Consider the following 24,355-nt stretch of genomic DNA (forward strand, 5'->3'; position numbering starts at 1 on the left):
TATGCCCCACAAATAACCCAGAGATGCATTTTAAAGAAAAGCACACATTCTATTCATGTAAAAACATGCTGATTCCCGGACCGTCTGCGGGCCAGATTGAGAAGGCAATTGGGTTGGATCCGGCCCCTGGGCCTTAGCTTGCCTACCCATGGCGTAGATAATCAGGACAACATCCCTGTTTCTTCAAGGGACACAGCTAATGGTAGCATACCCTCTGTTAAGGGTTGCTGGCAAAACAAGTGAGGGCTATCGCCAGGAAAACTGTTTTGCCTTCTTGCCCAAATCCCACTCTCTCCCATCCTTCCTTCTTCCTGGGCTCCGTTGACTTCCTAATCCTCGCATCCTGACCTACTTTCCCGCCTGCGCTGATGCCCACAGTGTTTCAGATCTGTCTTGTGTTCTGTGTAGATACAGAGGGAGGTCACTTTAGCTGCAGCCAAACTCGCGGAGTTTGCTTGCTTGCTTCGTTTTGTAAGCCGCCACTCCAATTCGGGCTGTTGTTTCATTGAGATGTGGTTCCTGTATATGTGGTTTTTTGTGTGTGTCAGGGTCAGTTTGTGTGAATAGGAACCAACTCCTAGGGGCCAAGGTCCCTTCGCCCCCAATAAAATATTTGAGGGGGCCGGGGGACCCCAAAGTTGATGGGTTTTGCCATTCAGATAGTGTGCATGCGATGCGTCTTGTGATTGATTGGGTCAACAATCTGGGCTCTCTCTCTCTCCATAGTATCCAGATTTTTGCCTGTCAGTGCATCTCTGTAGCTACTGGCTGGATTGCTGTGATGTCACAGAATGTTCACAATTAACTCTCCACTGGTGGTCTGTGTAGACAATACTAATCTAGATGGATCAAAAGTCCGACTGGGACAATCTGCTGCTATTATTAGAATAGAATAGAGTTGGAAGGGACCTATAGGATCATCTAGTCCAACCCCCTCCAATGCAGGAATATGCAGCTGTCCCGTACAGGGATCGAACCCACAACCTTGGCGTTATCATCACCACCGCCCTCTAGCCAGCTGAGCTGTCCATCTGATACTTTTTAAAATTTATTTAACAAAATGTACACACTGCTCAGTTACAAACAGGACCTCTAAACAATTTACAAAACAAAAAACAGAAGCAAGCATTAACATCGTTAATGAAATTGCCAATTATTGCCAATTAGATTCCCCTCCTCCCACCTCCTCCCAGATTTGTTCAGGGCAACTCAGTTTACAGCAATACAGAGTTTAAATCAATTTATTCATTCCAAGGCAACCTCAGAAATAATACTTTCAGAACTGCCCAAATCACCCAAATGGTTGGCTGCCTGTGCCCTTCTTGGTTTAGCTGGGACGGCCTTACCCTGCCCGCCCCCCCGCCCCCCGGCTTCTGAATATGATTCTTATTATAGCCAGTTTTGCTTCAGACCTGGGCAGAAGCATGTGGAGGAGACAGAAAGAAATCAGGTGGGTGGAAGGAGCCTTCGTGAATGAAGGCGAGCAAGATATGTGTTATGAAATAAAATGTCCCTCGCATGGACATTATAACCAAGATTTGGGGCACAGTTGCCAGCTAATTCTTGGCAGTGCTTGGCCAGGAGCCACACTGCAGAACTGCTGTGTGGCTTTTACCTGAGCGAGGAGATTTATAAGTGTGATGCAAGCTTTTCTTTCTTCTCTTTTTAAAATATATTTTTATTAGTTTTTTAACATATCATTTCCAACGTTCATACAACATAACTTCTTATCTCATACAATATTTTTGACTTCCGTCAACACCTCTGACAATTTTCCGTTCTTTATCACCTATTCTGCATTTCTTAATTTCTCTGTTACTCTTAATTATCATTAACTAATAATTCTCCTCATTGTCTTACTTGTAATATTTCAAATAGTCCTCCTTACAACACTGCAATCCTACTAGCGTAATCTTTTCATTACTATTACTTTTCAAATAGTTCATATATTTACTCGTCTTCTAAGAATCTCTGGTTGTTTTTGTTTTTCTTGTTTAGTACTGTATTGTGTTTTCTTTTGTGTGTTTTCTTTTCTTTTTTCTATGTTACATTTGTTTATAATTGTGGAAAATTTACTAAAAAAATTTTTGGAAAAGAATCTCTGGTCCCGCAGGTTTCAAATCCTTCCTGTTAATTTATCTAATTCTGCATAGTCCATCAATGTCATCCTCCATTCTTCTTTCATCGGAAGTTCTTCTTGCTTCCATTTTTGTGCCAATAATATTCTTGCTGCCTTCATTACTTATATGTCAATGCAGTGCAGGGATGCTTTTCAGGAGGATGAGTGAAAACCCGACCCATGTGTCCACTGCTTCCTTCGGCTAAGACCCAGAAAACCCAGGCCGACAAAGACGTCATGGGTGTCACCGAAGGACCCTCTCCTGCCTGGGTTTCAGAGTCCCTGGTTCTGTGCGCCAGAATCCCAGGGGTTCTGTTATGTACTGAGTTGAATAGGATCCAAAATGCAGCAGTCTGATATTGGTCCTAGAACAATAGGATTCAGAATGCAGCAGTCTGATTGGTCCTAGAACAATGCAGCAGTATGATTGGTCCGCAGGAGCCACCCAATCCAGCTCCCGGTGGAAGTGAATCCACAACCTGATTGGCCTATAGGAGAATCCCGGAATTAGCCAATCACGTGCAGCCCACTGTGTAAATAATGTATATAAAGCAGATATTTTGGGGGAACTTTCATTCCTCCTCACCACTATGAGCTGAATAAAGAGCATGAAATCCACTCTCGACTCCGAGTATATTTCAGGTTCCCTCGGCTGTCCGATAGCCTCTTTTGCAGCTCTCTGAGACCCATGAAAGATTCAGGAACACAGGATAGCAAAGAGGTGCCTTTGGGAGTCGGGAGTCAGCACTTACTGGCTGTGAACGGTGGTGTGTTTGTGTCATCTGAGGCGATTAATCATTCAAAACCGTCGCTGGAGAGGGAGGAGCGGAGGCCTGGAGTTGCATGGGCATCTAGGTGGGCAGAAGGGGCAGCGCAAGATCTGAAGGTGGATGAGATAGAGGGCAGGAGTCTGGTATTATCGGCCAGGACATTAATAAGCAAGATGTTAAATTGTTTTTATATGCCACAACTGCGGCAAGAGTATTGTTAGCCCAGAAATGGAAACAAGAAGAAATTCCGACAAAAGAAGAATGGCAGACGAAATTTGTTGTGGGTGAACATATCAGACGACACAGCGATTCAACAGACAGCTCTTGTTTATTCACAGGCCAGAACAGAACAGAACTGAAGGGTTCAGCCAACCTGCTTATATAGAGCTCAACTACAAAGCAACAGTAACAACTTTCTGTAACTATCCAATCACTGAACGTCACTTTCGATTCCTCATTTGCATATGCGGACCTGAGTGAAAACTATCTACAGCATCCCCCTGCTGGCCCAGGGTGAGAATTTTCAGATAGGATTGATGGAAGTAAAAAAAAAAAATGAATAAGATGTAAAAGTATGTTTACAATGGTACCACAGGTTAAGTACTTAATTCATTCCGAAGGTCTGTAGTTAACCTGAAACTGTTCTAGAGAATGGGAATCGAGGGCTGGTGGGGCCCAGGAGGTAGAACACCTGCTTGGCATGCAGAATGTGTCGGATTCGATCCACAACAGCATCTCCAGGTTGGGCTGGGGGAAGAAATCTCCTCCGTCTGAAACCCTGGCGAGCTTCTGCCAGACTGTGTGGACAACACAGTGTTAGGCGCACCAATAGCCCGACAGCAGCATCCGAGGTTCCCACGGTAGCAACACCATTAATTAGATTACAAATCATTTGGCCTCGCTCAGAGAACTCGGGTTCCGCAAGGCCTCCGGGGACGAAAGCCGTGAATGAAAATTTGGCAGCAAGTGAGAATATTCTGCGGAAATAATAACGGCCAACTTGTAAGGCAGCGTTCGGGTCTCCGAGGACGTTGTTAAGGCGAGGACATTGTCAGTGGTGGTGGGGAGGGACTGTATCGCATTAAAGGAGCAAAGCAGGAGAGCAAAGGGGCCTGGTTGGATTAAAAGTGCTTTAAATGGGTGGTGTGGTTGTCAGAACTAAAAGTAATTTTGGGGGAGCGGGTGGAATCTGGCGATGTTGCAATTGTTGTCGCTCAGAATGTGAAATTGCAGATGTGAAATCCCAAAAGGGTGTTTTCTGAAAATAAAGGGACCCCTGACCATTAGGTGCAGTCATGGCCGACTCTGGGGTTGCGGCGCTCATCTCGCTTTATTGGCCGAGGGAGCCGGCGTACAGCTTCCGGGTCACGTGGCCAGCATGACTAAGCCGCTTCTGGCGAACCAGAGCAGCGCACGGAAACGCCGTTTGCCTTCCCGCCAGAGCGGTACCTATTTATGTACTTGCACTTTGATGTGCTTTCGAAGGCCCCCTAAAAGTGAATTCTGTAGGCCAGAGATCCTTAAGCTCATACGTTTCCGAGCACAATTCAAAGTGTTGCTGTTGATCTTTAAAGCCCTAAATGGCCTCAGCCCAGTATACCTGAAGCAGTGTCTCCACCCCCATCATTGTGCCCGGACGCTGAGGTCCAGCGCCGAGGGCCTTCTGGTGGTTCCTTCCCTGCGAGAAGCAAAGCTACGGGGAACCAGGCAGAGGGCCTTCTCGGTGGTGGCACCCACCCTGTGGAGCACCCTTCCATCAGATGTCAAAGAGATAAACAACTACCTGACATTTAGAAGACATCTGAAGGCAGCTCTCTTTAGGGAAGTTTTTAATGTGTGACATTTTAATGCATTTTTTATCTTTGTTGGAAGCCGCCCAGAGTGGCTGGGGAAGTCTAGCCAGATGGGGGGGGGGGTACAAATAATAAATTATTATTATTATTATTATTATTATTATTATTATTATTATTATTATTTATTTGAGGGCTACAGGTGAGCCGTAAAACACACTCACATGGTCTGTGGAAAGGTTGCAGAAAGCTTGGGAATAAGCAGCGGCAGCACCAGAAAGAAGATTTCAGGGAAAGGGCAAAATATATTTCTAGGTGGGAGAGCTGTGCCCCACATATTAAGATCTCGGTTTCTTTTTTTAAAAAAGAAACAAATGGTCTTTGCTCCTGTACTGCAATATTTCCTTCTGCTTTCACCTTCAGCATTCAGAAATGTGCATGCCTTCAAATTTATGTGAAGGCTATGGGATAAAGAAAAAACCAAGAGACTGGCGAGCATGAGGACAACAGAAGAACCTTCCGGATCCGGTAAATGGCGCATCAATGCCAACATTATTTTCTCACAGCAGCCGCCCAGATACCTGTGGGAAAATCGCAAGCAGGACTGTGGGGGCAGAGCAGAACCATCAGGCCCAGGAGCCACTGATACTCCACAAATACGGCAGAAATAAGGAACTGCCTGACTGAAATGTTGTCCAGCATGGTGCCTGTGAGTCGCAGCTTGCCCTCCAATGTCCATTACGGCGCTCTTGGAAGTAAATACAGTGGTACCTCGGGTTACAGATGCTTCAGGTTACAGACGCTTCAGGTTACAGACTCCGCTAACCCAGAAATAGTACAGTGGTACCTCAGGATGCAAACGGGATCCGTTCTGGAGCCCCGTTCACATCCCGAATGGAATGCAAGACGTGATGGCACATACGCGGGTCACATTTTGCCGCTTCCGCACATGCGTGTGACGTCATTTTGAGCGTCTGCACATGCGCGAGCGGCGAAACCTGGAAGTAACGTGGTCCGTTACTTCCGGGTTGCCACGGAGCACAACTCGAACGCGCTCAACCCGAAGCACATTCAACTCGAGGTATGACTGTACCTCGGGTTAAGAACTTTGCTTCAGGATGAGAACAGAAATCGTGGAGTGGCAGCGGGAAGCCCCATCAGCTAAAGTGGTGCTTCAGGTTAAGAACAATTTCAGGTTAAGAACGGACCTCCAGAACAAATTAAGGTCTTAACCTGAGGTAGCACTGAATACCCTCAAAAATCCACAATTTGGCACAATTTGGCCGTTTGCTCTTCCTACTGGATTCCTGTTTATTCATTTGTGGCATATTATATCCCACTTTTTTCCTCCAAGGAGCTCAAGATGGCATACATGGCTCTCCCCTGATCTTCCTCATTTCATTCCCACAACCAGTGGCAAAGTTGCATGCTCTAGCACCGGGGGCAGAGAACAGGCGGGGGCGTGGCTGGTGCGCATCCTGGGGGGAGTGACATGTGTCCTGGGGGTGTGGAATGTCATCTGTGGGAGTGTGGAGTGTGTCCCGGGGGCATGGCGCACCATCCATGGGGGCATGGCACCTGGCGCAGTGGGAGGGTGCGCAGCGCATGTCCGGGGGTGGCGGCCACAATGGTACCCCCCTCCCCGATGGTGCCAGGGGAGGTGCACTCCCCCTGCCCCCCTTCCTCCACCAGTGCCCACAACAGCCCTGTGACGAAAATGGTCAAAGGCCTGGAAACGATGCCTTATGAGGAACGGCTAAGGGAGCTGGGCATGTTTAGCCTGGAGAAGAGGAGGTTAAGGGGTGATATGATAGCCATGTTCAAATATAGAAAAGGATGTCACATAGAGGAGGGAGAAAGGTTGTTTTCTGCTGCTCCAGAGAAGCGGACACGGAGCAATGGAGCCAAACTACAAGAAAGAAGATTCCACCTAAACATTAGGAAGAACTTCCTGACAGTAAGAGCTGTTCGACAGTGGAATTTGCTGCCAAGGAGTGTGGTGGAGTCTCCTTCTTTGGAGGTCTTTAAGCAGAGGCTTGACAACCATATGTCAGGAGTGCTCTGATGGTGTTTCCTGCTTGGCAGGGGGTTGGACTCGATGGCCCTTGTGGTCTCTTCCAACTCTATGATTCTATGATTCTAGGTAGGTGGGGCTGAGAGATGCAGTGACGGACGCAAGGTCACCCGAGAGAGCTTCCTGGCCGAGGGGGGAGATTTGAACCCTGGTCACTTTAAAGAGAAAGGCCTTCCCCACCAAAGAATGGTATGAGCTGGAGTTTGTTAATGGTTCTGAGCATCGATAGGAGACCCCTATGCCTCTCCCCGGAACTATAATACCCAGAGTTCTCTGTGAAAGGGAATTGATATTTAACTTGCTCTGGGAACTGTAGTTCTGGGAGGGAAATGGGGGGGGGGTCTCCTAACAAACCACACCTCCCAGAATTCTTTGGGGGAAGCCATGACGGCTTGAAGTCGTATCACAGTGATTTAAATGTCTGATGTGAACGTGGCCTTTGTCCGAGGCGGAACTTGAACCCAAGACTTCCAAACGAAAGAGTCTCATCTGCCGACCTAATTAAGTGATTCTTCCTGAGCAAAGTGGCTAAAGGAGGTGATGTTTAGACTTTCGGTGCCTTTGATGCCCTTCTGTCCCAAGGTGGGCAAATTCTCTCCGCTCCTGCCAACCTTTGTCCCCCTCAATCTGCTCCCACCCCCTGTGCCCCTTCTGTGTCCTGCCAATCAATCCTGACCCAGGCCTTCGTTCTTCTTTCTGCAGAGAGACTGTCAGAAAAGCAGCCCAATTACTGCTAATTGCGACGGCAGCTTTTCCAAGGGCCCCGCTGGGAAATTTCAGCCCGCCAACAAGCACCAAACGAGCTGACTTGCAGCTGGAGAAGAACTGAGCAGCGGGTTTTAATTTGTGGGAAAGGTGAGGCACGCCACGCCACTGGTATTTGTTTGTCTGAGACGTTTTATAGCGCACCCATCTTCCAAGGAGCTCAGAGAGCTACATCATTCATGAATTAATTTTACACCCCCCTTCCTCCCCATAGGAGCCCAAGGCCTCACTTTCCACGAAAAAAACAAAAGACCTTCACATTTCTTATATATGTTGTTTAGTCGTTTAGTCGTGTCCGACTCTTCGTGACCCCCTGGACCAGAGCACGCCAGGCACTCCTGTCTTCCACTGCCTCCCACAGTTTGGTCAGACTCATGCTGGCAGCTTCAAGAACACTGTCCAACCATCTCGTCCTCTGTCGTCCCCTTCTTCTTGTGCCCTCCATCTTTCCCAACATCAGGGTCTTTTCCAGGGAGTCTTCTCTTCTCATGAGGTGGCCAAAGTATTGGAGCCTCAGCTTCACGATCTGTCCTTCCAGTGAGCACTCAGGGCTGATTTCCTTAAGAATGGATAGGTTTGATCTTCTTGCAGTCCATGGGACTCTCAAGAGTCTCCTCCAGCACCATAATTCAAAAGCATCAATTCTTTAGCGATCAGCCTTCCTTATGGTCCAGCTCTCACTTCCATACATCACTACTGGGAAAACCATGGCTTTAACTATACGGATCTTTGTCAGCAAGGTGATGTCTCTGCTTTTTAAGATGCTGTCTAGGTTTGCCATCGCCTTTCTCCCAAGGAGCAGGCGTCTTTTAATTTCGTGTCTGCTGTCACCATCTGCAGTGATCATGGAGCCCAAGAAAGTAAAATCTCTCACTGCCTCCATTTCTTCCCCTTCTATTTGCCAGGAGGTGATGGGCCCAGTGGCCATGATCTTCGTTTTTTTGATGTTGAGTTTCAGACCATATTTTGCGCTCTCCTCTTTCACCCTCATTAAAAGGTTCTTTAATTCCACCCTCATTAAAAGGTTCTTTAATTCCTATATAATTTTTATTAATTTCAACATACCAATTATTATACATTCCACAGAGCTTCACATCTTATACAATCTTTTTGGACTTCCATCAGCACCTCTGATGATCCAGCATTTTTATCATTTCTTCTGCATTTCTTAAATTCCTATTGCCTTTAATTATCTTACCTCACAATCCACCTCTTTAACCATTTTTGCAATAATTCAAATAATTTACCTCACAAAACTTCTTGCAAACCTACAAACGTAATCTGGTCATCACAATTACTTTTCAAATAGTCCGTAAATTTACACCAGTCTTCTGTGAATCTCTGGTCCCGCAGGTTTCAAATTCTTCCGGTTAGTTTATCCGATTCTGCATAGTCCATCAATTTCATCCTCCATTCTTCTTTTGTCGGTAATTCTTCTTGCTTCCATTTTTGTGCCAATAATATTCTTGCTGCCGTCACTGCATATAAAAACAACTTACAATCCTTTCTGTTTATATCATCTCCAAGACCTCCACATTTCCAACCAGCTCAGTTGGCAGAGCATGAGACTCTTAAATCTCAGGGTTGTGGGTTCGAGTCATACGTTGGGGTGGGGCTAGATGACCCTCAGGGTCCCTTTCCAGCTCTACGAAGCGATGATTCTAAGAATCTGCTCTTATTGCCAGCACACTGCCCCCTGAAGGCATCCAGGGGCTACTGCAGACCATTCCCCCAAGCTGTCGTTAAAAGGGGATTTAAATTTAAAACAGTAATGTTTTCGGTGTGAATCTGCTGACGAAGCTGTCTGTGTTTTGCCACTGCGGCAGCTGGGCTGGCAAAGCAGCCGTTGGGGAGGTTGTCATCCAGAAATACGTGGAGTCATCACAACTCCGGCGCTGTTAATGATTTTTACTAACTATAAAGAGAAATTGGAATCGCCGGGGTGATGGCTCCGAAAGAATAAGACGCATAAAGCGAGCCGGATGAGATCAATCGAGGTTGGGAACAAGCTTTGAAGCAACACAGAGCTCTTGGTCAGAAGCAGGCGAGAGGGTGGCAATAGCTGCTTTTACTGGTTTTACTGCTGCTACTGGTTTTAACCTTGGAACTTTATGAAACGGTTCAAAAAAAAGGCACCATTTACATGTTTGGAGTGCATTTTCCACAACACCCTGATAATCAACAGCTGGACACCTGTGCACAAAGATGCAAATGACAGAGCCTTTCTCTGCATAGCAACCAGGGCTCACCCTGAACTCAGCATATGGGGGGAGGCTGTTGCAGCCCCATCCCTGAGAATGCAATGCCCCTTTCAAGGTGCTGCTGAGAAAAGGTTTCCTCCCATCGTATTAGCAGGGGATTTGCTAAAATGATGGGGGGAGGACCCGTCTTTTAGCAGGAGTTTCTAAAGCATGGGTAGGCAAACTAAGGCCCGGGGGCCGGATCCGGCCCAATCACCTTCTCAATCCGGCCCGCGGACGGTCCGGGAATCAGTGTGTTTTTACACGAGTAGAATGTGTCCTTTTATTTAAAATGCATCTCTGGGTTATTTGTGGGGCATAGGAATTCGTGCAGCCCCCCCCCCATATAGTCCGGCCCCCCACAAGGTCTGAGGGACAGGGGACCGGCCCCCTGCTGAAAAAGCTTGCTGGCCCCTGTTTTAATGCCTGCCCCTTCCCGATTCAAGGAGGCTTGTGTGTCAGAATCCCTCGCTGAAAGGCAGGTTTCCCACAACATTTTAGCAAGAGATTTCACACAAACCTGTCCAGTTTGCCCCACGAGGCTGATCCTGCCTGGCCTGTGGAGCCCAAAATATTGCATTGCACCCAAACTCATTGTTATGTACTGAGTTGAATAGGATCCAAAGGCAGCAGTCTGATTGGTCCTAGAACAATAGGGCCCAGAATGCAGCAGTCTGATTGGTCCACAGGAGCCACCCAATCCAGCTCCAGGTGGAAGTGAATCCGCAACCTGATTGGCCTACAGGTGAATCCCGGAATGAGCCAATCATGTGGGGCCCATTGTGTAAATAATGTATATAAAGAAGACATTCTGGGGGAACTTCCATTCCTCCACACCACTATGAGCTGAATAAAGAGCATGAAATCCACTCTCGACTCCGAGTATATTTCACTCATAAAGGGAACAGTCGGGTCATTGCAAAGGTTGGCAAAAAGCAGCTGCATTGAGTGCCCATTGGGACTGGTAGGGCGGATGGGAAGGAGCCTAACAGCAGGTGGCGCCAGAGCCAAATGAAATCTGCTTTTGCCCCCATCCTCCTGCCTGCTGAGTTCTACAAGGAGCAACACTGAGACTAAGGAGGAGGAGGAAACTGACAGCCACCCTCTGGGCTGGATGAACGTCAGAAAGCAGGCAGGTGGCTGCTAGCTTAAGGGCAGACTGAAGTCGGTGGGATGATGTCCCTGGGCACCTGCAAGAATTTTCCGAGCCTCCCCAAAGCAAACACTGAAAGCACGCTAATTTCTCACACGAAAAATAGTGCCTGTGCTTTGTCACATTTCAGGCACTGCAAATGCTAGGAACTTGCCCTTTAAAATGGAAAATGGGGTTATGGTTCATCTGGGGAAAGGGGCAGCCACCGCCGCCCCCACCGTGCCCAAACTCCCCCTGCCTCCTGCATGGCACAGACCCATTCATTCCAGACTCCGCTGGCTAAAGGTGACTGCGTAGGTGTTCGCCAGGGTAGCATCAGGTGGCGCACGGACTGGCGGCTGGAGCAAAGCCAGCTCAAAATTAAGCGCACATTGTTAAGAACCCAAGGTGATTAAGTCCTATCACTGCCCACCTAGAAAAGAGATTAAGTATGCATGTCTCCATCTGTTACCTTCCATGTACCGGATAAAAATTGATTGCCCTCTGGGATTGTGTACATAACCTACACGCCGTAAGGTTTAATAGTCCCTTGGAGCTGATGAACTGTTGGATGGCAGTGGTGATGAGGAGGAGGCTTTTGGTGGGCCAACCCCCTCCTGTACACATCCAGCGGATCCAGCCGCCTCAAATACTTCTCTTACTTTTCTGGGCACCTAAGAAAGCCCTTAAAAAGCAGAGACATCACCTTGCCAACAAAGGTCCGTATAGTTCAAGCTATGGTTTTCCCAGTAGTGATGTATGGAAGTGAGAGCTGGACCATAAAGAAGGCTGATGGCCGAAGAATTGATGCTTTTGAATTCTGGTGCTGGAGGAGACTCTTGAGAGTCCCATGGACTGCAAGAAGATCCAACCTATCCATTCTGAAGGAAATCAGCCCTGAGTGCTCACTGGAAGGACAGATCCTGAAACTGAGGCTCCAATACTTTGGCCACCTCATGAGAAGAGAGGACTCCCTGGAAAAGGCCCTGATGTTGGGAAATATTGAAGGCACAAGGAGAAGGGGACAACAGAGGACGAGATGGTTGGACAGTGTTCTCGAAGTTACCAGCATGAGTTTGACCAAACTGCGGGAGGCAGTGGAAGACAGGAGTGCCTGGCATGCTCTGGTCCAGGGGGTCACGAAGGGTCGGACACGACTAAACGACTAAACAACAACAAGAAAGCCCACTCCCCACATCTGACCCCCCACCAATATCCCACTTCCCCACCTGCCCACCCAACTGTCCCTGGACTCCCTGCCCCCTTATGCTGATTGACTGTAAGCTTAATGGGGCACAGACCAGTATTTTTCATCTTCTTCTTGTGTTGCTCTGTAAAAACACATTGTACATTTTTTTTTAATGAAGGGGGGGGGGAACCCTGTCCATTTGCCGTCATTATAACGATGTGCTTTCCCCCTAATTAAACACTTGCTTCCCATCCAAAACAAACATTAAGCACTTTGCCTTTTTTTTGACATTGAATGAGTAGTAATGGGGCAGTCGTGCTTAAAGAGATAAGTGCTTGGTGCTAAATAATTTTTCTGTGAAGGGCCGCTCTGAATAGATATATTTTTTTTTCCGGCCGCTGTGGTGAATGGGGCCCTCCCCCACCCACACCACCCACGTCACGCTCACTGGTGTGGACAGAACGCAGCTGCATGAATGCAGAATCGTAGGATTACAGTGGTACCTTGGGTTAAGAACTTAATTCGTTCTGGAGGTCCGTTCTTAACCTGAAACTGTTCTCATCCTCAAGCAAAGTTCTTAACCCGAGTTACTATATCTGGGTTAGCGAAGTTTGTAACCTGAAGCGTCTGTAACCTGAGGTACCACAGTGGTACCTTGGGTTAAATATGCTTCAGGTTACATACGCTTCAGGTTACAGACTCCGCTAACCCAGAAATAGTGCTTCAGGTTAAGAACTTTGCTTCAGGATGAGAACAGAAATCGTGCCCCGGCAGCACAGCGGCAGCGGGAGGCCCCATTAGCTAAAGTGGTGCTTCAGGTTAAAAACAGTTTCAGGTTAAGAACAGACCTCCGGAACGAATTAAGTACTTAACCCGAGGTACCACTGTATAAAGTTGGAAGGGTCCCTAAGCGTAATCTAGTCTAACCCCCTACAATGCAGGAATTCTCCCCACGGCCATCCTCGAGTGGGCTAGAACCATCAACCTTCTGGTTAACAGCCAGATGCACTAACCCATTGCACCACAGGAGCAACGAAAGTTTTGAATAAAACACATTCATGCAACAGGGCCGCCACACCTGGTTATCAAGGGTGCCTGGGAATTGGACAAACTAGCTCCAGGGCATTGGACTGCTTTGGGGTCTTCTGATGGCTATTTGGGGGTCTTCTGATGGCTATTTCCCAGAATCCTTTGCAACTATGCACAGGGTGCCAGAAATACACTTCTTCTTCTTTCAATTATATTTTCAATAAATAAACAAATCACCTCTACATTCCAACACATAATAGATTTTTCTTTTGTTTTGTCAACTTCCTATCCCATTTCCCATAGTGTTTTTTTTTTTAATATCTCCCCCTTGCTGCACCCTATCTTCTCTCTTTTATATATCATGGCAATAATACAACAATCCCTAATTCCTTCTGTTGCTCTCAGTTCGAATCCTACTCACAAATTCACCATACTATAATATTTCTTTAAATAGTCCAAAAAGGCTTCGTTCTTCCGCAAAACAATCATCCTTAGGTTCTCTTATTTTAGCTGTTTGCTGATTCCGCATAGTATATCACTTTGATTATCCATTCTTCTTGGGTAGGAATGTCTTCCGATCCGCTGCTGGGGAGGCAGGCCGGTTTGTTGGTGCCCGTCGATATGTTACCACCCCAAAAAAAAACAGCTTAGGTTTTCTGTGCTGCCAGGCTGGTCCTGGGGGCGGCTTGTCCTGGCCCCACACCTTCCCCTTGCTTTCAGAGGTTTCCCTAGGCACAAGAAAAGAAAAGACACCTCTCTTGCTCCTTCCTTCCTTCCATTCATTTCTCCTCTTCTTTTTCATCCTGTCTGTTCAGTTCTGCTCTGCAGGAAAGCGCCCCTGGCAGCATTTTAGCAGGAGATGAGAGAAACACTTACGGAGCCATTTATCAAAGCAGCCAGCAGCCAGCCGTTTCCAGACAGGTGAGGAGAGCTGGAAAGCTACAGCAGGAGGAAAGTTTAATCAACACCAGGGGGCTTTTAATTCAGATGATGGGCTGCTTCTTTGCTGCTTTCCTCCTCTCCTCTCTCTTTTTATTATCTGAGTTGATGCCGTTCCTTCCAGCTGTAGGCAGTGTGACATTATTATTATTTTTAACAGAAGAAGCGGATGGCGGTATGTGGCCAAATTTTGGGAGACACACCAAACCACAGCCGTTTATTTATTCCTCTCCTGCCAACGGGATTTGATTTAAATATATGCAAGTTTTCAAACTGTACTGCACTGCGGTTGCAGGCGTACAGATGGCCTGCAGACCCTCCAAATTTCCCTATTTTCCAGGGACAGTCCAGGATTTACAGAAGCCGTTGAAGGGAGAGGGAAGGATTGCTTTCTATATGCTTTCTATACCTTGTACCTTGTACCTAAGAAGGATCTTCTATATTCTCTGTACTTTGGATCTAAGTAAATTTCTGAGCTAATTTGACTTCTGCAAAAGAGGCCCCTCGCTTTAGGAATGTAAGATAAGAAAGACACATATGAAGGAGACTGTAAGCTAGAAATAACCAGAGGCCCCTCGCTTTCTTACTTTAGGAATGCAAGATAAGAAAGACACATACGAGACGAGGGAGACGGGAGGAGGGAGACGGGAGGAGGGAGAGAGCTTTCTCAAGGTATAAGAAAGTTTGCAGAGGCGTATTTCGGGGCAGCCAGTCTTCCAGAAATTATTCTGCTGGCTGTCTGCTGTGCACAGAGAATAAACTGCTTTCCTCCAAAGAAGGATCTTTCCTGGTGCTTTCTTTTGCTCTCTCTCTGGATCTGAGGACGCGGGCCAACGATTCCCTGGCATGGACTAGGCTCAGCCTACATCTTGGTTCCCTGACCGGGAATCTGCCCCACCTCAGAGGGCTGGGGAGAGCCAGGCTCGACCTTGGTGGACAGCTCGGATCGGCAATTGCAGACTCCACGCGCACCCTGCCAATTTGTGGGGGGAGCCAGCCACACCGCTCCGGAGCAAGGACCCAGGTCGAGGGAGGAAAGAGGACGGCGCCGAGGGGACAGGTCCGCAGCGGAAAAGGTAAGCCCAAGGGAAAGGGCGTGGGCGTGAGCCCAAGGGAAAAAAGGGAGGCCTGATCAGCCTCACCTGGTTATGCAGTAGAGTGCAGCCAGGAAGGGAAAAAAAGGGGCGTGGCAGTGGTGTGCCACCGGTAAGGTTTGGTTAAAAAAAAAAAAAAAAAAGGGGGGGGGAACAGAGGGGAAAATTATTTTGGTGTGTTTTGTGTATTACATGTTGAAATTATTTTGGTGTGTTTTGTGTATTGCATGCTGAAATTATTTTGGTGTGTTTAGTGTGTTACATGTTGAAATTATATTGATGTGTTTTGTATGTTGTATGTTGCATGTCAGATACTCTAGTGACTGAATTGTCAAGTGTGGGCCAGGGCTTAGTGTCCCCCTTGGCCGAGCGATTGTAGGGCTGTAGTGTGTGTAGAGTGAGAGAATTTACAACCTGTTAGCAGCAGAGTATCTGAAAATGGGGTCTGGGGCAAGCCAATGTAGCCCTCTGGAATGCTTTTTAAACAACTGGAAAGCAGCCACAAAGCATGATGATTAGGGAATCAAATTGAGGCAACGGAGGATGAGAACATTATGTGAGGTTGATTGGCCCTCGCAACAAACTAATTGGCCCTCGGAGGGGAGCTTTGATTTGCAACTAATCAACCCACTGTATCAAAATATCTTGAACGTCCACCCAGACCAGATCCCCTACATTTCTACTTGGAAAACCAATGTAGAAAAGAACCCATCATGGTTGAAAGCCTGCCGAGGCGACGCCCCACAAAGTACAGTTTGTGCAGTTCGACCGACAGGGAAGTCAGAAAAGCCCCCAGTGATACCAGACCCAGAAGAAGAGGAGGGGGAAGTCATTAAACCACCTCCACCCTATGCTCCACCAACTGCCCCTCCCCTGGACCCAGGCCCCCAGGCACCGGGAGGAGTTGGCCCCCAGCCTGAACCCCCCAAGGCTGATGAATCAGAAGAGGAAGAAGAGGATGATGAGGAATTTGTAAAGGGATTGGTTGAGTTAGCAAGGAAGGTGAAGAGAAAGGTGTTGTTGATGATGATGATGATGAAGACTTCAGAAAAACTCTAGATAAAGAGATAAGATGGACTAGTAAGCAGTTTGACAGAGTGTTCCAGTATGTAGAACTGTTTAAAACAGAGCTGGATGTGGCTTCTTGGTTCTAGAAGCAGCACAATGCAAGGATGTGAACTGGCAGAAAGAAACAGAAGGGAAGGCTTTGAGAGCCGCATAGGACAGAACTGTTAAAAAAGAGACAATTAAAACCCAAGGGATTTAAAACCCTAGAATTACAATTACTGACCATTGAGGAAATCCGCAAGAAAAATGCCCTCAGGGCAGCGGACAATACTGATGTTGCAATTGAGGCAGCTAATAGTTGCAATTGAGGCAGCTAAAACTCCACTTTGATGGCCCCACTCCACTGAGTGTACGACCCCCTGGAGTCATCCGATGCCCAGGACCACAGACCTCCAAGCACCTTAAATCAGAATCCTTCTTTCGAAGAGGACATGGCCAAAATAATTAGGGGTTTGTCTTCAAACAGCCAGCAGCCAGAAAGCCAAAAACGCAATCCTGGAGCAAGCGAGGGTGTCCACGGGAGGGTCAGAAGACGCCTAGGGAAGAAGCCAGTGCGCCATCTGCAGGCAAGGGAGTCATTGGGAAATGGAATGCCCACAGGCCCCACTCCCCACAGGCTGGGAACAACAAGATTTCTCAAAAATTATTTCTTTTCATCTCTGTTCTTGCTCAAAAAGACTGTTGCAGCAAAAAAGCAATTGAACAGACTGTTTTTTAAAAAAAAAAAATCATGCAAGTCACAGGACATCAGCTCTCCCCCCCTTTTGTGCCAGGCGCTTGGAGGTAGCTTCAGAGCGTTATCTCTTGGCAGCTATTCCAAGGACACTGCTGCATTCAGCCAGTTACCCTGAACCTCACACTTTCTGGATTTACAGTTCAGCCATATAAACCCAGAAGGCCAAGAGTTACCCACCCCCCTGCCCCAAAGTATTAACCTGAAGAAGTGACTTTCTTAAAAGCAAGTGAATGCTTTCTGTGAACTTTGTCAAGTTTTTCTTTTTAAGGTGCAATTTTATTCTGAAAAAGGAGCCGCAGCATAACATAGGAATTGATATTTTGAGGAATTTGAAACTTTGCCAGAAGCAAGGAGCGCATTGTTCTTTCTACAGACACTGGCAAATGAACTGAAATTTGCAACATGGCTTAAAGCTCTGAAACCTAGAGCACACAAATGAGACTTTTAAAAATCTCAGCTGGCAAAATTTAACCCAAGGAACAGAACTGTTAACCCCTTGCGAAGTTTCCTGCCAAGCATACCCTTTTGAATTAATGTTTGCTAGGCCTATACCTTATGTGCAAATGTTACCTATCAATTTGTTCTGTGCAATCGCTGCCGTCTTTGTTATCTCTTCTCTTAACAGGTGAGCTTTTGCTGGAACGCCTTGTGCCTTGGTCGAGCCTCTGCATCCCTATGATGAGGACCCAGATTGGACCCAGACGCCCAGACATCGCTCCAGCCTTGTTGGAAGGGACCCAAGATGCCCAACGCCCACCAGACGACCCGACACCCGCCAGACTACAGCCCTGCCTACGTCACTCCGGACGCTGACGTTTGGCACGGCTCCAGGATCCAGCATGGATTGAAAGAGAACATTTTCACATTTTCTTTTCTTTCCTTTCGCATAACTGAACTTTATTGAAGGTACCTGGGCCTCGTTTGCTTTACGCCACCCCTGCAGAGGAGGGTGTCTAGTGGGTCTTTTCTTTCAGCGTAATTACACCCCAGCCCACTCTCTAGCACTTACCTAAGCCCCTCCCCGTGCATACAATGGCTCAAATACGACTGTGGGTCCCCATGCTGGTATTTCTGCTGCCTTTGACCTTTGAAATGCCAATACCACTCACAGTGACCAGACAACTGCTGCAATTGTGGGGGGCCCACCACACATATAATAAGTGGATTCAGGTTGCTGAGATGGTTGCGTTCTCTGCAAATCGGACCAATTGTGCCGTCTGCACTCTGGCCCCTGTAGATGCTCTGGGAGGAATGCCACTCCTCCCTGTGCCTTGGAATGAATCCTTGGTTACAACTCCACTTGTTGCCTTCCAGCCTCTGGGCAACCATTCTTCTTTATGGAATCATTCCGTCCCTTTCCAGGTTCACAGGATCACTGGCTGCCTTTGTGTCAACAAATCAAATGACATAAGTGACGCTCAGACCTATGTGGGCACTTCCCACTGTGATCGTACCTTCCCAGCCCCGACTAACATGTTTGAGTCCGAGACAGGAACCTTTTCTGGTTCCAATTTGATTGCATGCCTGGCCCGCTTGCTGAGAGGCACCATATCTGCCCATGGTCAGGACGTTTACTGGGTGTGTGGCAGGAAGGCCTATCATGCCCTCCCAAGAGGATGGTATGGGGTCTGTTTTCCAGCCTACTTAATACCCCCCATGTGGATTCCTGACCAGATTGCCTCTGCACCCCGTAGAAGGAGGCGTTCGGCTGACCTGGCAACACTTGCAGGTGGCAGCTCCCAGAATTGGGGCAAAAATCAGTGGCCTCCGGAAAGGATACTGGCCCATTATGCTCCAGCCTCATGGAATCAGGGAGAGAAAATCTCTGGGGCAAGGGGGCCGATCTATAACTTGAACCGCGTAATCAGACTCCAGGCAGTGGTAGAGATTGTTGCTAACACGACAGCCACGGCCCTTAGGCTAATTGCTACGCAATTGGATGAGACATGCAATGTGTTTCTCTCAGTCCAATTAGCATTGGACTTTCTCCTGGCGCAACATGGAGGCTTTTGTGCAGCGTTAAATCTCACAGGTGGAGCATGTTGCTTCAACATTTCAGACCACGGCGAGGCTATCCGTGATCTGGCAGCAAGCATTGAAAAGGTAGCACATGTCCCTGTACAAACCTGGGAGGGCTGGGATATGTCTTGGTTGGACGGCATCTTCCCAGGTGGATGGATGGGGAGGATATTTATTATGGTGATAAGTCCAATAATGCTTCTATTGCTTTTCTGCTTCTGTATGCCCTGCTTGATGCAATGTATGCAAAATATGATGGAGAAGATGATGTCTCGCATGATGGGACCTCGTGTGCTTGCTTTCATGAGAGATTATAGACCCCTACCCCAGAACGAACCTAAGTATTAGGTTGTTCATAAGAAGAGGAGGGAGTGAAGGGAGAGGGAAGGATTGCTTTCTATATGCTTTCTATACCTTGTACCTTGTACCTAAGAAGGATCTTCTATATTCTCTGTACTTTGGATCTAAGTAAATTTCTGAGCTAATTTGACTTCTGCAAAAGAGGCCCCTCGCTTTAGGAATGTAAGATAAGAAAGACACATATGAAGGAGACTGTAAGCTAGAAATAACCAGAGGCCCCTCGCTTTCTTACTTTAGGAATGCAAGATAAGAAAGACACATACGAGACGAGGGAGACGGGAGGAGGGAGACGGGAGGAGGGAGAGAGCTTTCTCAAGGTATAAGAAAGTTTGCAGAGGCGTATTTCGGGGCAGCCAGTCTTCCAGAAATTATTCTGCTGGCTGTCTGCTGTGCACAGAGAATAAACTGCTTTCCTCCAAAGAAGGATCTTTCCTGGTGCTTTCTTTTGCTCTCTCTCTGGATCTGAGGACGCGGGCCAACGATTCCCTGGCATGGACTAGGCTCAGCCTACACCGTCCCGGTTTCTGATTCAATATCGGAATGTCCCACTTTTTCTTAGGACGTCCCTATTTCCATCGGAGAAATCTTGGAGAGTGTGGAGTTATTCGACTCCCAAGCCATCTGAAGGCAGCCCTGTATAGGGAAGGGTTTTTTTTAATGTTTAATGTTTTATTATGTTTTTATATATGTTGGAAGCGGAACAGAGTGGCTGGGGCAAGCCAGTCAGAAGGGTGTGGCATAAATTATTATTATTAATATTATGGAATAGGGCATCCCTATTTTCATCGCAGAAATGTTAGAGGGTATTCAGGTCTACTGAGTCTGCAAAATCTTTCAGAATATCTAAATTTCCAGCCAAGACTACATATCCATGCTATTAAACTTCAAGGGTAATTAAGGTTAAGGAGCGGAAATGTAAATCTCTATTATTATTTTTGTTGTCATTTTTCAAGAACGAATTAAGTTCTTAACCTGAAACTGTTCTTAACCTGAGGTACCACCTTAGCTAATGGGGCCTCCCGCTGCCACCGCATGATTTCTGTTCTCATCCTGAAGCAAAGTTCTTAATCCGAGGTACTATTTCTGGGTTAGCGGAGTCTGTAACCTGAAGCGTCTGTAACCTGAAGCATCTGTAACCCGAGGTACCACTTTAAACTGATTTGACTTGACAGTGCTGTAGAGATTCAAAACCTCTCCATTATTCCTCCCTCTCTTTTTCTTTCTTTCTTTCTTTCTTTCTTTCTTTCTTTCTTTCTTTCTGTGTACCCCTTTCCGCCAAGATGCTTAAGATGACATACATATGGTTCCTCACACACCCATTTCCATTTGATCCTCACAACAACCTTGCGAGGGAGGTTAGGCTCAGGGACTGTGACTGGACTAAAGTCACCCAGCGTGCTTTCTGGTGGAAAAAAGGGGGTATTTGAACACTGCCCCCCCCCCCCCAGATTCTAACTGCTATGCCACACAACATTATCTATTTGAGACACTATGATCTGCCGTGCTTTCTGAAGGATGCCAACATGATTTCTCTCACAGAAAAGGCATGGCAGGTGGGCCTTGTGTTTTCCTGTGAGGAGTGAAGGGAGACATCTAAAACTTATGATGCTTGTTAACAGTTCCTTGGCATACTGCAGTTTCATTAAGGCTGTCCTCTGTTGTTGTTTTCCTGAATCTGCCTCAATAATATTTAATGATCTGTTCCTTAGGGCTGTTTGGGGTGTTTTTGCTTCTTCTTCCTCGTTTCATCCAGGAGACACAACGGACATGCACGGTTTTCCTGGAGAGAGCAGCATTACAGGCTGCATATAAAGAGGGACGCGGGTGGCGCTGTGGGTTAAACCACAGAGCCTAGGACTTGCCGATCAGAAGGTCGTCGGTTCAAATCCCCGCGATGGCCGTTGCTTGGTCCCTGTTCCTGCCCACCTAGCAGTTCGAAAGCACGTCAAAGTGCAAGTAGATAAATAGGTAGGCAAACTAAGGCCCGGGAGCCGGAGCCGGCCCAATCGCGTTCTCAGTCCGGCCCGCAGACGGTCCAGAAATCAGTGTGTTTTTACATGAGTAGAATGTGTCCTTTTATTTAAAATGCATCTCTGGGTTATTTGTGGGGCATAGGAATTCATTCATTCCCCCCCAAATATAGTATGGCCCCCCCACAAGGTCTGAGGCACAGTGGACCGGCCCCCTGCTGAAAACTTTTGCTGATCCCTGCTCTAATGTATGCCCAGGATCTCTGAATTACTTCCTGTGGCTGTGGTTTTTCTGAGCATGGGCTACCGTCTCCACCCCACCCCCCATATATAATACAGTGGTACTTCGGGTTAAGTACTTAATTCGTTCTGGAGGTCCGTTCTTAACCTGAAACTGTTCTTAACCTGAAGCACCACTTTAGCTAATGGAACCTCCTGCTGCTGCCGCGCCGCCGGAGCCCGATTTCTGTTCTCAATCTGAAGCAAAGTTCTTAACCTGAAGCACTATTTCTGGGTTAGTGGAGTCTGTAACCTGAAGCGTATGTAACCCGAGGTACCACTGTATAACTGTAACTCAAGATAACACTTCATGGCATTTGATTAAGTGGACTGTAGCCGGTGGAAGCTTATGCCGCAATGCATTTGTTAAAACGGAGAAAGATGGAAAAGAGCTCCAGTACATTGCTTAGTTATTTATAAGATTTCGTACTTGCCTCTTAGACCGTAAAGTCCCAGGGCAGATTACAGCAATGTAATGATGCAATTAAAAGCAAGACGAAGAGTAACACGTTTTCAGTGCAATTATGAAAGGTAAATAAAACAATTCCAAGCGAGAGCAACTCAGTAAACAGAAGACGTGGGTCCCTCAAAAATACTTGCAGCTGTCCAAGGCAAGGGCAAAGAGGTGAATCTTCCGCGTATGGAGGAAACTGTGGAAGATGCTCAGTGCACCTCTGTGGGGGCTGCATGCAAAATGTTGAACATGTCAGCAGGTGGACATGGTCAGCCCGCGAAGCAGTTAGGTACTTTTAGACTTTGGACAGACAAAATCACCTGCTCCGCTCTTTAGATGATAATAGAAATCACTTCACTTACTTCAAAACATGGTATATTAGCCCCGTTGCATTGGTGGTGCCCTTCTGTTGAGTGAGTCCTCAGATTTTTTTTTTAATCTTTTTTCTATCCCACCTTTCCACCAAGGCGTTCAAAGTGGGGTGTGGGGGCTTCTCCACTCCCTATTTTATCCTCACAACAATCTTATGAGGTAGGTTTGGTTGAGAAAAAGGCTGCATACACACCATGTGTTTAAAGGACACAACATCTCACAAAGAATCCTAGCAGCTTGTGGTTTGTTAAGGGTGCTGGGAGCTGTAGCTCTCTGGCTGGTAAACTGCAGTTCCTAGAATTCTTTGGGGCAAAAAATGTGCTTTAAATGTACAATGTGTGAGCAACCATCGTGATCGGCCTGGGGTCTGAAATAAAAAATTTAAGGTCTTAGATAGATATAGATATAGATATAAAAGATAAATGTTCATCACTGCATATATAAACCACATGTCTGAAACCCCACAGAAAAAGTCCTGAAACCATTTTGTCCCTCCTAGATTGACCTCAAATATTTCTCTGCAAGGTCGAAGGAAAATGGAAAAGCCTCCCCATTGTCTTTTTGTTCACAAATCCTGTCTTAAGGGTACAGTGGTACCTCGCAAGACGAATGCCTCACAAGACGAAAAACTCGCAAGACGAAAGAGTTTTTCGTTTTTTGAGTTGCTTCGCAAGACGAATTTCCCTATGGGCTTGCTTTGCAAGACGAAAACATCTTGCAAGTTTGTTTCCTTTTGGATTTTCAATGCATTCCTATGGGAAACCGTGCTTTGCAAGACGAAAAATTCGCAAGACGAAAAAACTCGCAGAACGAATTAATTTCGTCTTGCGAGGCACCACTGTATGTTTGTGTGTGAATAGGGTGAGCTTGTGACCTGGTTCAGGAACTAAGTATTTATCATTACAAAAGACTGGCCAGGCTCCCCAGGGTATCCAATCAAGTAACCATTAACAGGTAACCTGCCAGACAGGAGAGAAACAACGCACTCAGATTTCTGCTGTAGACTGCCCTTTCTGTGATGTATGTATGATGTTTCTGGGGGTGGTCCTGAACTCCAGGGTGGGCAATTTAAAATGTCTATATAAGGGCGGACACACCTGGTTTCTGGGTCCTCCTCCTCCTCCTGCGTGTGAGGGGAGCACCCTGTTGCAACAGATCAATAAAGATCAGGCTTACTAGCTGCTTTGCTTCTCGATATTCTCTGGTTGGCCTCTGTAATTTTCTTCTACCAATAGGGAACCTACGTAAGGACTCTATATGGGCGCTTGGATACCCCATTAGGGGAAAAGGGCAGATGTTTTGTTTTCAACAACTGCGTCTGACAGTGGAGGGAGAGAACAGCCTTTATGGCTTGTAGGCACTGATTTTTCCCTCCATGAATTTTTCCAATCTTTATTTGAAGCCATCCAAGAGAGAGAGAGACAGCTAAAAGCTTTTCTCTAACTACTTTCTACGTGCCATGTTTAATTTTTATGCATTTCTATAATGTCACCTCTTACTTGCTTTTTCACTAACATAACCCCCCCCCCCATGCTGTAATCTATCATCATAGGGATGTTGCTCCATCCCCTTGATCATTTGTGGGGTTTTTGGGTTTTTTTCTGAACAGGAGAACTTCACACTGCAGTACATTGCTGCCACAGTTCCCACTTTCCTCAATATATATTGCTGGAACTGAAGGGGGGGGATCACTCTGTTTTATAGGAATGTTTTGGGATATATACTGCAGTAACAGGGACAGCAAGAACATATATTGATAAGTTTGTGCAAATGGATACGGTACCTGTTAAAAAAGCAAAAAGCAAAAATGTCATTGGAGCGTGTGAAAAAAGACTCTCTGAACTGGAGAGATAACTTGCCATTTCTCTTGTGTTCACCTTTTCATCACAAGGTACAACACCTAAAATTAATTAATCAGAACATCCCACTAGGAGAGACTATAATGATGTTTGCAGA

The 24,355-nt window shown here is 46.8% G+C and overlaps 1 long non-coding RNA gene across 1 annotated transcript; it reads left to right on the plus strand.

The window, feature by feature from the left end:
- Window positions 1–14,420: 14,420 nt before the first annotated feature.
- On the plus strand, window positions 14,421–19,465 carry LOC308482632. Its single transcript, XR_013989367.1, has 2 exons — window positions 14,421–15,123; window positions 17,571–19,465. It is a non-coding gene; the product is annotated as an uncharacterized lncRNA (long non-coding RNA).
- Window positions 19,466–24,355: the final 4,890 nt, after the last annotated feature.

This window comes from Podarcis pityusensis, assembly GCF_964106645.2.
Source record: "Podarcis pityusensis genome assembly, chromosome: 8".
Lineage (NCBI taxonomy): Eukaryota > Metazoa > Chordata > Lepidosauria > Squamata > Lacertidae > Podarcis > Podarcis pityusensis.